The sequence below is a fragment of the Ixodes scapularis genome, unplaced genomic scaffold (assembly GCF_016920785.2).
Source record: "Ixodes scapularis isolate PalLabHiFi unplaced genomic scaffold, ASM1692078v2 PGA_scaffold3__209_contigs__length_174095766, whole genome shotgun sequence".
NCBI lineage: Eukaryota > Metazoa > Arthropoda > Arachnida > Ixodida > Ixodidae > Ixodes > Ixodes scapularis.
In genome coordinates, this window is record NW_024609868.1 from 139,423,414 (window position 1) to 139,435,693 (window position 12,280).

The following is a 12,280-nucleotide window of genomic DNA, read 5'->3' on the forward strand; positions in this document are numbered from 1 at the left end:
TCTCCCGGCAATTAATTATAAACCACATCTAAGCGATTTCACGAGCGACGACGATCCGCTTCGTTGTCGTTCGGTCACTCATGCGACGCGGCAAACCGCATGAAAGCGACGGGAGCAGGCGACAAAGGCGATGAACGACGATTTCTAGAAATCCAAAAACCGATCGACGCGAGGAGCGATTGCGGGAAATCTCCGCCGCTCGTCGCTCGCTTACATGCGGTTCAGCCTTTGCGAAAATCAACGCCTTGGAATGAAAAGATCCTGCTGTTGTTACCCCCTTGCTATCTCCCCAGTTTGTCGGCCGCTATGCAACTCGCAATTGCGAGTTGCATAGCGGGCGACAGACTTGGAAGGCAGGAAGAGGGTAACAACAGGCGGATCCTATACCGCAGTGGTTAGCCCCTGTTCTAGAGGATTTCTGAAGCTGAATGTATACACTGGCGGTTGTATTACTAGCATAGCTGTTCCGAATTGGGTTGCAAAAAGGTTCAGTTTCACATGCACCGTATTATGAAAATGAATCCAAATGGTCAAGCCTGCTTACCTGGCTCGCTGGCGCGGAGACAAGACACAGACATTGCCCGCGCTGCAATGAGGACGGAGCGAATTCCGAACACGCCGTTCTGGGATGCAGCAATTTCGCCCACGAGCGAGTGGAACTCAGGCGGAGGACGTCATCATCTACAGGAACCATTGGCAGAGGCAGCACTCAAGGCACCGGCAAACTATCTTATACAAACACAGCAACGTGTAACCTCCCCAAGCAGAACAGCACTGCAGCGGGAACTGGCGGGAACAAAGACCCAAGTTCGCGCCACTAACACCACTAAAACCAAATCCGGCTTTTTTTTTTTTTCAATTGCGCCGCCGCCGACTTAAATTGGCGCTTGGAGCGGACGCGAGGGCCGCGCTGATTGGCCCGCGCGCTCCCTGTCCTGGCACCGTGAGAAGCTCTCCTCTTTCAAGGCATCCGCGCTGCGCGCGGGGACACTGCATCATCTCCGATCCCGGGGCACTGGCGCATTCCAGGCGTCTGACTCACCTGCGCATTGCACCTCCGGGTGCCGGATTTTCCCGCGCTTTTCCAACATCACGTGGGAGGCTCCCCGTCTCGGGCACTTGCGCTGGAAGCGGCTTCTCGGTGCAAGCCAGGGTAGATGAAGGTCGCGGTAAAAAGCGGGAAAGTTATAAAGTTCGAGTTCGACCAATTTTGACATTTTGATTTCCAATTTGTCCGGTACAATTCCACTGCAACCAGTTCATTTCGGGTTTGGCCTGTTCCTATCCAAACTGTTTTCAAATAGTTTTTTTTTCTTTTTCAATGGGGAAAACGTGCTCTTTTTATGCCTCTAGCTAAAACAGACTTCTTACACTGAAACGTCGCTTTCTACTGCGAGGGCTTGTGCCACAAAGCACCAAAAATGTGTAACGAGAGCGCTCATACGATTTAAAGAAAAAGTGAAAAAAGCTAAACGAACTGTAGAGTAACAGTGGCTTTGAGCGGGCATTCTGGGTCCAATAAAATAGGAGCATGAGCTACGGAACATTGCATAGCGGCAATTCCCTGCCATTCCTTGGCTCACCCTATCTTCGACCTGGCAACACGCTGAACACTGGCAGTTGCTTGTATTGAACGGACCAGGGAATTCCTGTGAAGCACCATGGAACCTCAAAGCTCGGCAGAGGCGTTGCTACCGTGGCCATCTCTGACCGAGGAAAACGAATAGACAGCCAGGCTACATCAAATACTGGCAGCGGCCTGTTTACCATGGCCATCAATGACCGTGGAAATTGATTGGTCAACCAGGGAAGACATTCCCTGGCAGTTCCGTGGCTTTCTGGGGCAAGGAAAGACTGTGAAACACCAGGCTGGCGTACAGATGTAAATGGCTGGGCACTCGTGGCCAAGCTATCACAACTAAGTGCCAATCCTCGCCCCAGGTAAACCATGCAAGTGTGCTTCCTGGGTATAGAGAGAGAGAGCACCAAGAGGGGAGAAGGTGATTATTGAATTCATTGCATTAAAGTTAGTGAAAGGACAAGCGAACGAGAGACGGCAAAAAATTGGGCCAGGAGCGGGGACTGAACCCGCAATCTTCACCTGTATTTCATTCCTGTATTTAATTCCTGTAACAACGGTTGTCGTCTACCCAGTTAAGCGAATTCCAAACTAACAGTACACAGAGAGCTGACCAAAAGTTGAGTCCGCCGTAACCAGTGGCCGGGATTGTCTAATCAGTTAAGGCGTGGCCCGAGGCGAAGGTTGCGGTGTGCCTGCCAATAATTCGGAAGGACTTCGAAGTGGTCGCGCTATGGGTTGGCTTTTAAAAATACCATGTAAGCCAATACTGGCCACTCCGAGCGCCCCTGTCGAGCTAATGGTTTTGCCTATATATCTCCGTGAGAGGTGACCAATGAAAAAAACTTTCAAGGGTATTCGCTGCTTTGAATGGTTAAAAACTCCACTTTATGAGAAAAGGACTTTTTTTTTCGCGTGTGAAAGATGTTAGGGCTTTCAGGTTGCAATTTCGGGGCTCTCCTGAACAAAAAACACTCAGTCACAACTTATCTAAGTCAGGCTAAACACGAATGTACCTTCGCCCTGTTTTTATATATAGAATATACAAAAATTTCAGAACATAGCTACGTCTCAACTTTACCGTCCTTATCAATCAATTCGTTTTGTTTTTGCAATTCGCATTTCTCCTTATTGTATTGCTTTAAACCGTTTCGTCGAATAGGCGAGCTGGCTCATCCCTTTAAGATAGTCTCCGGATGATGAAGCAAAAGGCAATTTCGAACCACGTACTTTAATGCGATGTCAGTATACTCTGGAAGAAGTCGATTGGGAACGTGCAAAATTTGACGCTATTACTGAAACTAATAAAACCCGAGTTACAGAAAAAGCAGTCTTCTCGCGCTTGCAAAAGAAAAAAGAGGAGAGCGTCGTAGCGCAAAAAAAAAGTGATATCGGTCACAATATAGTGCACAAATTCCGATTGTTAGCGCCGGGACGATTAATGTCTTCTGTGTCGTTTACGGCAAAAGCCGGCACCCGTTGGATCGTTTGCAACTCCTACCATTTTGGAAATTCAACTTTCTTTTTATGTTTGAGGCGACGCTACACCGGCGCGGTCTCTTCCTCCTGCTAGAACGATTATACATAGATTATTGGACAATGTGTTTACAAGACGTGGATGGTTGTTGACAAGGCATATATGTTTCTTGGTTTAAGTCACAGTAAACCTCAGTTGCAAGTGCACTCTACTGTGTGCGTGTGTGTGTGTGTGTGTGTGTGCGTGGGCGTGCGTGAGTGCGCGTGCCTGCGTGTGTGTATATATATATATATCTATATATAATTCCTTAAAGGAACCATCGGTTAAAACTCAGAAGATAGCACAGCAACCGAGAAAATGTCCTACTGAAAGCATGTAACAGATGAAGGGAGAGATATTTATTTGCTATTGTTTGCCTGCTCTCACCATGAATTGCTGTACCTCATTAGGGTGCCATTCCTGAGAGTTTTTCACAGCACTTGCATATTAATCTTGAGTTGACCCCTGACAGCTTTACTTTGTATTTATTACATGAATTGGCTGTGTCTACATGGGAACCTGAGTGATCAAAACAAATTTTGTGGCATACATTTCAAACCAACATACAACAGCCCCAACAAAGGACAGAGGAATCGATAAAGTACTTGGGAACCTATAGCATGGTATCAAAATCTTTCTTAGATGGCACCAATGCTATTATAATCTGAACAACTCAAATAGACACTAGCATTACATCTTTGTTTAGAGCCAAAAGCAACTGTTTCCAACATCAACAAACATCCATTTAATTTTCTGACGATGAATTATAAACCCAGGAGGAAATTTAATTTGATATATCCAGGTGGATATGTATAAAACGTTTTCCATGTGTATTTACAGTCACAAAAGCCTATTTAATCTTTTTCATTGCCACCATACTGCTGTGAAAACATACAAAAACATAACATTCCCTCTAGGCTCTAAATGTACGCATCTTGTTTAAAAAAAAACAGAAATCACAGTACAAACATAAATGTGCACGTAAGCTTCAATAAGCAAAAAAGTTCAAAAACAATATTTTCAACAAATGTGTCCTATATATCTAGGCTTGACAGCTCAAATAATGAACTTCCATATGATGATGACTAGCTCATGCCTGACTGCCCAAAAACTACAGATTAAAAAATGTTATTCATAAGCATCTAACAGCAATGGGAAAATTAAAGCTATCAGACAATGTGAAAAGCTATAATTTCATAAAATGACTGGTTTGACTGGAATATATTGAAGTGCATTATCTCTGCTTTACAGAACTTCAGAGGCATGTTTGGGTTCAACCCCGAATTGCTGAAGACCCTAAAGCTGAAGACAGCCCCAATGCCCGAGTCCGAGCGGCACGGAGGGTTGGTGCTGGACGAGCTAAAACTCAGCGAGCATCTTACTGTGGCAGCGTCAGGACATCTTCAAGGCTTTGTGGACTTGGACAAGTTCACACCTCCTGAGCTTCGGACTGTTCCAGCAGACCATGGACTTCTCCTGGTTTTTCAGCCCTTCATGCGAGACTGGATACAAATAATAGGTAAGTAAAACAAGGAGCTACTTTATAATATTTTATTAACATTATTCAAATTTGTACCTATTGCTCTGCATTATGTCATCGGATAGTTCAAGACCTGCATAGGTGTGGCAAGTAAAAAAGAGATTTGACACAAAATTAAACCTAGAGTGATGCCCAGCTATCCATAAGTGAATTCATAGATCCTTACTATTCTTACATGCAATCTGCAATCTTAAATTTGTGAAAAACAAGCATGACCTGTGATTCACACAGCTTCTCATAACATTCCTGCCTAATATGTATTCTCGGATAAAAGCCCTATTTCATTATGCATATGTAAGTGCCAGGTAGATTACACCATCACCAAGTTCAGCTATTTTTTAAAGCACACCATAGCGCACATACACTATACCTCTGTGAAAGTATGCCTTGCTTCTAAACATGCACCTGCACTGTGGCTAAGCGAAATTCGTAGGATCGCGGCACCTGCTTCGCGGGTACTAACAAGTTAAGTGTACTGGTGCTTGGTAAGGAGCACACTCAACGGGGTTAACTAACCTGCTGCAACTCTGACTTCGTCAAAACATAAACATATAAATACCACAGTTCATATCAAAGCGAATATACATAGAATGGTGTTTTATTCGAAAAAACTACTTTTCAGGAATACCAATATACTCACACCCTTAACTTTTATATCGCTTTTGTAAAAAGGCTCTTATTTCGTGATGAGAATACAATTAATGCAATGTAAGCTATGTGGCCGGCTGCACAAAGATAATAATAATCCCCAGAGAAGGGGATTCTTCAGGGATTACTATAATTACCCTTATTCATGTTGCGTTAGTCTCATTTTATATGAGCAATGATGAGGTTATCCAGTATGCAATTTCGCTTTGACATCCATGCTGATGGTACCTAGAATAGGGTGTCACTAAAGAGCCATATCCAGGATATACAGAATATTCCACGTAACTTGAGCCAAGGTTTAAAAATATTTTGGTGCATTTTAGGAAGGCAAAACCAAACGAATAGGGTCGTTCATTGTTTGGAGTAAGTCAGGCTATTTTTTGTATTTTGCCAATTAACTAATTACGATTAATCAATTAACTTTTGAAATATTCAATTTAGAGCAAAAGTTCAAATGACAAAGTTGTAGGGCATTCTCAGAAACATCAAATTCGGTGGTCTTTATCAAGGAACCTCTAACACAGTTCGTTTTTCCGGGCTTCAAAAAAGTGCCAAAATTATGAAAATAACACGAAAAAACGCGAATTTGTCAACAGCGCCCAGTCAAGGTCTAGTTTATTCAAGACACGGCTGAGAGCACTGCAATACAAGGCGCACATGCACAAAGTCGCGCATTCTTTTGTTCAAAATTCAGACACTTTTTTGAAAGCCAATAAAAAAAGGGTGTTAAGGTTTCTTGATTAAAACCACTGAACTGGATGTTTCTGAGGACGCTCTGCAACCTTGACATGTGAGCTTTTGCTCTCAATTGAATATTTCAAAATTTGATTAATCTTACTTCATATGTTAATTGGGCAACATACAAGAATAGCCTGACTTGTTCCAAACAATGAAAAAACTTATTTGTTTGGTTTCGTCTTCCTCAAATGCACAAAAATATTTTTAAACCTTGGCTCAAGTTATGTGGACTACCCTGTATATGTATAACACACCTCTGACAACTACGTAGTCACATCTTGGGTTACCAGGTAAAGAATGGATAATTTAAGGAGTTAAGGAAAATATTTAAAACTTAACATGAGGGGTCAACAAACATTTATGCAAAAATCAAGAAGCCACAAAAATCTGGGGCCACAGTGTTGGTGTGTGCCACTGTGGAGTAGACATTTGTAATGTGCATAACATAAGAGAAGCCAGCATGGCTGATAACTTTTACATCACATGACTAAATTCTTTTGCAATATAAAAAGTTCAGTCATGCAGGAATAGAAAATTTTGAGTTCGAAGTGAATTCCAAGTGAATAATGATTTTAGCGGAATAATTTATAAATGAATATTGAATAGTTTCTCTAAGCCTTTCGTTACTGATGCAATATGCAAATTAAAATTCAAATTTTTTTATTGATCTCTCAATCAGAGAAAGGAGGCAGAGAAAAGAGCAACTCACACGCTGCTTGACTAGCCTCTGCACCCCATAGATTAATCAATTGATCAATCTGCCCCCCGTTTTGTCTAGCCTCTGCCCCCACAAATTAATCAATTAATCAACCTGCCCCCATAGATTAATCAATCAATTATATAATGAAAACTAAACAGAACTCGTGAATGTTGTTCCCAAGCTTCTACTGGTTCATTTATACACTGATTTTAATTTTATACTGATGAACTGTGAGCTCAAAAAGTTCAACCTCTTGGAGTGGCAAGTGAACAAACTATTTGACATAAAATGAAACCTATAGAGATGCGCAGCTATACCTAATTCAGTTGATTTATAAACCTTGCTATATGCACATATTCTTTCTTCAATTTCGGATAAAAAAAAAGAATAATGAATAATGAATTCGGTTGTCAGGGCATCTTTGCCAAACATGCACTCTTACAGAAAAGCCAAAGCTTAATTTAGAACATTTTACTGCAATGTACAGTACGCTTCAAACTTAACGCCGCCACGGCATTTGCCGTTTCTGACAGTTCCTGCGTCGGTCGATTGAACTATCTGAAGAATGTTTGGGTTCCCAATTTCTATCCCACCCTGAGAAGGCATCCCGATCGTTTTGGTAACAAATTTAACTGTTAGCAGCCGGCACGAGCTCAATGTTTGTGAACCCAGTGGCGGCGTTAAGTTTGGGGGGCACTGTACATATCAACATGCACAAAGTTGCTCTTTATAACTACACCAGGCACGCGCATACACCATCCCGTTTTGAAAGTGCGCTTTTCTCCTAAGCACACAATTGCAAAATTCATACCTTTCCAAGTGTTGAGTGCGCGGGTTACCCCGTTGAGTGCGCTTCTTACAGAGCACAGGTGCACTGTGGCGAGGCAACACCCGAGGAAGCGAGCTGCGCGGGTAGTGCGTCTCGGCAGTGCACCGGTGCTTGGTAAGAAGCGCACTCAGCGGGGTAACCCGCCGCGATCAACACTTGGAGAAGCATGAATATCGCAATTCACCTCGAAGCGAATATCGGGCAGTGTATTATTCTAAACTACTATACTAAATTTCTAATATTTGCATAACAATAATAATGTTAAATGCTAAATTTATGAATACCCTGAAGGGACAAAATGCCGAACAAATTAGCATACTAGTGATATATTGCTAGGATGACCTACTACGTTTATTAATGACCTTTTATTAAGTTAATGCTTCCTCATATTCATATTGGTTTTATTTGTTTGGAGACCTTGACAGTGGTGGGTACTGCTTGTCAATTTTTAAAAAGTCCATAATCACTAGCAACCAGGGATGGACAAAATACATGCAAATATGTATTGAAATACAAATACAAAATACTTCGTCAAAAATGTATTTAATTACAAATCTAATTACATGTAAAAAAACATTTAAGTACAAGATACAAATACAACCAAATGTATTTGGTCTCCTCCAAATACTTTTCCAAATACATTCCTCAAAATTTGCGTCAGCGACTTCAGGGCACCTGCAACGGGTTTCTGGATATCTCATTTGAATTTTCAATCGCACACTCGGGAGTTAGTGCGCGATGCTCTAGTAACGTAATAGAAATATAACCACAAAAAATGCAATCAGCTTGGACGTAATAGGTTAAAAAAGTAGAGAGCTTCAAGTAGCTTTTTTTGTCGATTACATTTTGGTACTGACCAACAAAAAACCGAGACGACCAAGACGCGCAGCACTAGCTAGATAATTTTTTTATTGTTGCAACTCGCACCAGTTACGAAAATCTGGACGACCCGCGCATTTAGAATGTTCCAGGCAAAAATATGGATGGAAAACATCACAAGCTGTCACAGGCCCTTATTTAGCCAGTCTGCCTGTGAACGTTGATTTCGTCATTATTCTTGCCCTGGACTTGCATCATAATCACAAAGTCACTAAACGCTTGTGCTTGATTGAGAGATGCTGCATTCGGTGCAGAACGTAGTTTTCTTCCTGCTCTGGACAGCGAAAATAAATTTGAGGGAAGTATTTTCGCCCACAAAATTGTATTTCATTACAATTGTATTTGAAATACCCACGTTTTAGTATTTAAATACACACGACAAATACATTACCCATTTTGTACTTAAATACAAATGCAAAATACACAAAGTAGTTGAAATACGTATTTCAAATACTTGTATTTGAAATACTGCCCATTCCTGCTAGCAACATTTTGTAATATTGTCATGCTGTATTAGAATCCTGTGGGGGTGATAGTAAAGTGATGCCATGTGGAACAGGAAGAATATAAAATCGTATCATACAGTCACTTGACTAGATGAACATTACCCAGGTAGCACGCCAGAGGAATGCCCAACTTGGGCAAAGGTCTGGCAAACATAAGGGCCCAACTTTGGCGCAGTTAGGGTTTTGCACCATGGCATTCATCAGTGCCAAAGTACGGTGCCTAACTATAGCCTTAGTTGGGCGGTCCTATGGCATGCCAAAGTTTGGCTCTTCTCCGGTACGCCAGAGGAGTGCCAAAGTTGGAGCCATACTTGAGCCATAACTGCCATAGTAAATCCTAATCTGGGAATTCGGGGCGTGCCAAGGTTTGGCATTTCTCTGGTCTGCCAGAGGAGCGCCAAAGTTGGTGCCATACTTCAGCCATAACTGCCAGAGCAACGCCTAATTTCGGTATTTGGGACGTGCCAAGGTTTGGCGTTTCTCTGGTCCGCCAGAGGAGCGCCAAAGTTGGTGCCATACTTCAGCCATCACTGCCAGAGCAACGCCTAATTTCGCTATTTGGGACGTGCCAAAGTTTGGCTTTTCTCGGGTCCGCCACAGGATTGCCGAAGTAGTGCAATACTAGAGCTATAACTGCCAGAGCGATGCCTAATTTGGGTATTTTGGACATGCCAAAGTGTGGCGTTGCTCTGGTCCGCCAGAGGAGCGCTAAAGTTGGTGCCAGATTTGAGCCATAACTGCCATAGTAAAACCTAAACTGGGAATTCGGGGCATGCCAAGGTTTGGCGTTTCTCTGGTCCGCCAGAGGAGCGCCAAAGTTGGTGCCATACTTCAGCCATAACTGCCAGAGCAACGCCTAATTTCGGTATTTGGGACGTGCCAAGGTTTGGCGTTTCTCTGGTCCGCCAGAGGAGCGCCAAAGTTGGTGCCATACTTCAGCCATAGCTGCCAGAGCAACGCCTCATTTCGGTATTTGGGACGTGCTAAGGTTTGGCGTTTCTCTGGTCCGCCAGAGGAGCGCCAAAGTTGATGCAATAATTCAGCCATAACTGCCAGAGCAACGCCTAATTTGGGTATTTCGGACACGCCAAAATTTGGCGTTTCTCTGATACGCCACAGGAGTGCCGAAGTGCGCCATACTTGAGCCATAACTACCAAAGCAACGCCTAATTTCGGTATTTCAGTTTCGCCGAGTTTGGCTTTTCTCTGGTCCGCCACAGTTGTGCCAAAGTAAGTGCCAGACTTGAGCCATAACTGCCGCAGTAAATCTTAATTTGTCGATTCGGGGCATGCCGAAGTTTGGTTCTTTCCTGGCTACCCACTGAAGTGCCAAGTAAGTGCCAAAAGTGGTAAAGAAAGCCCAGAGGCCAGCCCGAGTTTCGAATATCTCTGGTGTGTCACAGAAGTTCTCTTTTACGCGTCCCAGAAGAGAAATAAAATAAATAAGCGTTGGAAGCACGATAGTAAGATGTCATCACCTCCGTTCCCAAGCAGCACGGCAATACTTTGCAGTATCGTGCCAGTGCCGGCCGAAAGTCGGTTCCAATATCGCTCAACTGTCCAGTTTTGCACCACCGTTTGATACCCGGCAGGTATTGCCGTACAGCTGTTTCGCCCCGGCCTAGCGTTCACGTAATATTGTGCGAAAACTCTACGATGCGTCTGCTTCGTATTGGCCGAACGTCGTGCAAGTATGTGTACGTTGCATGTCATTTGTTGCATATCCAATCACTTATACGGGCAAACAAATTTTTTCGATCGCTCCCAGAAGTTTATTAAACTATCATTACACACAGTGTATTCTCAACATATTTACAAGGTCACACTTCTCTGTAAAACGAAAAGCAAATTATAAAATACAATTAACACTGTCCGCATGCCAAGCAAAACTCATCACACGTAAAACCGCGGAAAATGAAAGGAAAGCAGGACGACTATCAGAATCATGCTGGCAGTGCACTTACTAATAAAACAGCGATATCATGTAATCCTTGATAGATGCATAATCCAACTCAGGCACACCACAAACACATTCGAGGAAGAAGGTTGTGCACATTCAACTGACGTCTCGTCGTCGGCGAAGAGCAGTTTTTGTCGAAGCGTGTCCAACAAACACATCACAAGTATTCCACGAACTCCGGTGCAAAAAATGACTGTTACCGAAAAATTGGCATGGACGTATTCCGACCGTTTACGACGAAAAAACACGGCCGCGTCTGCAACGCACGAAAGCAACAGAACACTGAAGAGCCCAGTTCGAAAACCGAACCTACGTGGCCTGCTTATTTCTATAACTTGGCAAACGGCGAAAACGACAGCCCCGGAGATCCCATCAGCGTGACAGAGAAAGTCACGTGACAAATTTTCGTCCAAACGTTTTTGTCCTAAGCGTCCTATGTAGAGAGGTCACGCTGAGTCACGCGTTTCGCTTCATCCTTTTGATTTGCTTAAAGCGGCTGTCGAGCTCGCTGACAGCCACACGAAGACGCAAAACCAGGTGGGGAGGATTTGCAAAAGGCGAGGTCGAAGGGGCATCAACAACGCATAAAAGGAAAGGCCGCTTCTGCCGGTGACCTTGTCGCCTTGCCTAGCCTGTCAGCGTTCGGCTTCAAGTCCGAACCGAACTCGTCGACCCGCATGGACGTCAGGACACCGATTTGACATTGACAAGGCATCGACCTTGGAGGGGGATAAAAGGTGGGAACCGAGGAAGCTGCTGGAATCTTCGTTCATCCAGAACGACAAACGCGGAAGTGATTCATCGCTGGTAAACAAGAACCGTGGCCCCCTGCCGGACGTGTACACAAACTTTATGCCTAAATAGCCGAACTTTTTTGTGCGACTCTCACTCGCTCTGTGCTCTACTGAAGATGCCTCCCGCATTGGAGGCGCAACGTTTAATTAAATTGTTATTTTTGTTATGTCAAGCCGTTTTTGTTATTACATAAATTAGGAGCGCAACCGGGACATTTTCTCCCGTAAATGACGATCGGGTGCTTGGACTCCGAAGCAGCTCTTTCGGGGTTCATTTGATGTTCTCGGAGTCGGTCGTTGAGGCATCGCCCCGTTTGCCCGATGTACCTGGTCCCGCAGGACAGGGGGATCGCGTACACTTCCTTCGCTTCCTCTCCTTCCGCCAAGATTTCTCTTTCCGGTACTCCCACGGAGCGGGCGGGTTTCGAGGTTGAAGCCGAAAATAAAGTTCGCTCTTTCCACTTTTTTTTGCGTTTCCTCCTCTCCTGCCCTCCTTTCCTCCCTTCACCGCCCTCCCCCGAGGGGCCAACGCGGAGAATGGATTAGGAGACGCCTCCGTTAATCCGGCATAACCCGCCGTAGAGGGGGCGT